General features: G+C 41.6%; 1 long non-coding RNA gene across 1 annotated transcript; it reads left to right on the top strand.

The window, feature by feature from the left end:
* The first annotated feature begins 583 nt into the window (after positions 1-583).
* On the top strand, positions 584-3,097 carry LOC145957579 (uncharacterized). The gene is made up of 3 exons (XR_014433618.1): positions 584-928; positions 1,020-1,117; positions 2,659-3,097. It is a non-coding gene; the product is annotated as an uncharacterized LOC145957579 (long non-coding RNA).

The raw sequence follows: 3,097 nt of genomic DNA, 5'->3' as shown, positions 1-3,097 counted from the left end.
TATTTTATTTTGATGTAGAAGATGAGGATGAAGATGATTAAGAAAAAAAGTAGAGACATCTTCTTTCAAGAGAGCTTCTAATATTCTTAGAATAAAAATTTAAAGTTAATTAATTGTATTTAAACTTGTTTGTGGACTATCAAAAAATTTAGTGTATAAATAATTTGTAAGTTTATAATTTAGTTTTGATTTTGGTGTAAATGGACTAATTTCTATTTGATTTTGTTTTAAGTTTGTAATTTGTTTTTGTTGAACATATATTAAGTACAATATGTATGCATTTTTAATTTCATATGATTATATTTATTTATTTGTAGCAAAAAAAAATTTATTTAACCATAAAATAAATTTTTTTTTCCATTTTTTTTTATTTTTTATTTTTGTAAGCGGGCTGGCACCCTTAGGCGGGGCGGGCCAGCATCTCCAGCCCGTTTTACATTGGCGGGCCGGGCCGGCCCGCGCCCGTTTTTGGCGGGCCAATGGCGGGCCGGGCCAAAACGGGCCGGGCTGGCCCGTTTTGCCATTCCTATGTAACATTGTTAAAAAAAAAAAAAAAAAGAGGTTGATTCAGTAGCCTAGAACGGGCCGTTCCCAAACTGGAACGGGCCGTTCCAAGCTACTGAATTGAACTACATATTGTAGTTGAGAACGGGCCGTTCTGGAAGGAGAACGGACCGTTCTGGAGGGAGAACGGACCGTTCTGGAGGGAGAACGGGCCGTTCCGGAGGGAGAACGGGCCGTTCCGGATGAGTCCCGGAACGGGCCGTTCTGATTTCAGAACCGGCCGTTCTGGGCGTTAATTTTGTGCGTGATTTGGGAGTTCGGAACGGGCCGTTCTGGGCCAATCCGAAAGTCTATAAATAGGGGGTTGGGGGCCTTCAGGAGTTTTGGAGTTTTTAGAGAGAAGTTTTAGAGAGAAGGTCTCTGGGTCAATGAGCTCCTTTCTCTCCCAAATTTCTCTGTTTGACTCCTTTTCTCCTCTAGATCACTAACTCCTTCTGACTTTTCTTGAAATTCAGATTAGAAAACTTGTTTTGGGAGGACTGAAGTTCCGAGTTGAGCCTCGAGGGGAAATTCTACTTTTGTTCAGTCTTTGGCTATCTGAGCCAATCTTCAGGTAAGGGAAGCTAGAATGTTTGTTATTTAAGTTGCATGTGAGTTTAGAAACTCAATTGATGCATGGAAGTTGAGGATCCATGGCTGGATCGGAGAATTCGCTAATTGTTCAAAGTTTTGGAAAAAAAATGGGGTTTCTGGTGAATTTGATGCATCAGATGGGTGCATGTTGATTCTAGGTTTATTTAAGTTGTATGGAGCCTATGCATTGTATTTTGTGTTTGCATGTGGCTGGATTTGTTGGTGTGGATGAGAGTTTGTGAACTCTGTTACTGGAATTTAGGCCGGGCGCAGGTTGAATGCGCTAGGCGTGGATGAGTCTTGGGACTCTCAGGCTGGGTTTAGGCTGGGCGAGCTCAGGCTACGCCGAGCGTGAATAAGTTTATGAATGAATTGATGCTTATGCATGTTTAAAGTTAAAGTTTTAGATCATGTATGTATGATATATGATGTATGGTGAGGTGTGATTCATATGTATGCTTTGTGATGATACGTATGAATGTTTGAATATGAGTATGACTGTTGATCATAATGGTGGGCAGACCATTATGATGTATGATGCATTATTGCATGTGATGTCTTATGACATGTGTATGATTGTTGATCATGATGGTGGGCAGACCATTATGATGTATGATGCATTATTGCATGTGATGTCTTATGACATGTGTATGATTGTTGATCATGATGGTGGGCAGACCATTATGATGTATGATGCATGATTGCATGTGATGCCTATGGCATGAGTCTAGCCTAGGACTTGAGGAGAGGAAAATATTTTCGAACTGGAAGAGCTCACATAGAGTTTCTTGAGAGTGGTGCTTGGATAGACCACTGATATATGAGAGTGGTGCTCTGGGAGGCCACTGGATTTGGGAGAGTGGTGCTCAGATAGGCTACTGGGTTGGGTGAGTCTCCTCTAAGTCCTTAGCTAGTGTTGGAGCGGGGTATGAGGTCGAGGGTTATTCCCTTAACCAAGTACTCGGGAAGGTGCGTGGATCCTTGCGGATAGTCGGTGGGCGAACTCCACAATTGACTTGGTTAATGCATGCCAAGGTCGTGGTAAGCCCGTACCCAGCTGTGCTATACCTGACGGTGGATCTGGACTTCCAATTGTGTAAGTGACATCATCCGAGTAAACCCGAGGGAGGATTATATATCCTGTTTAGCTGTGACCGAGCGGGCGCATTGGGCGTGAAAACGGTTGGGGTGGTTTCGGTAGGATGGAATGTCACTTATACAGCTCTATTGTTGTGGAGATCTCCTAGGTGTATGCGTGACGACGCATTAGATGATTGATATGCATTGATATCTGTCATGAGATGCATTTATTGCATGATTATTAATATGATGAAGTGTGGTGTTTGACTTCATGATTGGTGGATTGTATTTTATGCATGAGTAGTATTGGATAGAGTGTATGGTGTGACTCTATGAATACGATTGTGTAGTATAGATTATTATGATTCATTTGTGAATTCTAGCTTACCCTTCTGTTTCCATGTGGTGGAACTGCGATGATCATACTTGGTATGGGAGCAGATCAGGGCTAGCTTGGAGTCGAGGTGACCGCTGCGAGACGGGGAGTTTGATCCTCGTGTTAGGGTTACCATTTTGGGTAGCGATTTTTGTCTGTTTGACCGGCACTAGGGAATATTATTTTTGAGATGACTGTACATATATGGCATTTTATTTTGTATTTAAAGAATTTGGTTATTTTTATTCTTATTTATACATGTATGTATGAGTTATCCAATTTAATATTTTCCTTAGTTCACTAGTAGTAGTGTGATTCCAGTAAGTGTAGAGACCATGGCGGGTCGTTACACAGGGCCACCAGATCATCTTGGTGTTAGGTGCGCATGGCCTCAAGGTCTTCAACATTTTGTTATCGTAATTGTTTGATCTGCTCAATTAATCGTCGAAGTGTTGCATCTCCTTCCATCCTTAGCACGTTCTGATCTTTGTCATCTATTGCTCT

Source organism: Cajanus cajan, chromosome 4 (assembly GCF_000230855.2).
Source record: "Cajanus cajan strain Asha chromosome 4, NIPB_CcT2T_4, whole genome shotgun sequence".
In the NCBI taxonomy this organism is placed as follows: domain Eukaryota; kingdom Viridiplantae; phylum Streptophyta; class Magnoliopsida; order Fabales; family Fabaceae; genus Cajanus; species Cajanus cajan.
The sequence above is the reverse complement of the archived record's forward strand: the minus strand, read 5'-3'. Positions and strand labels throughout refer to the sequence as shown.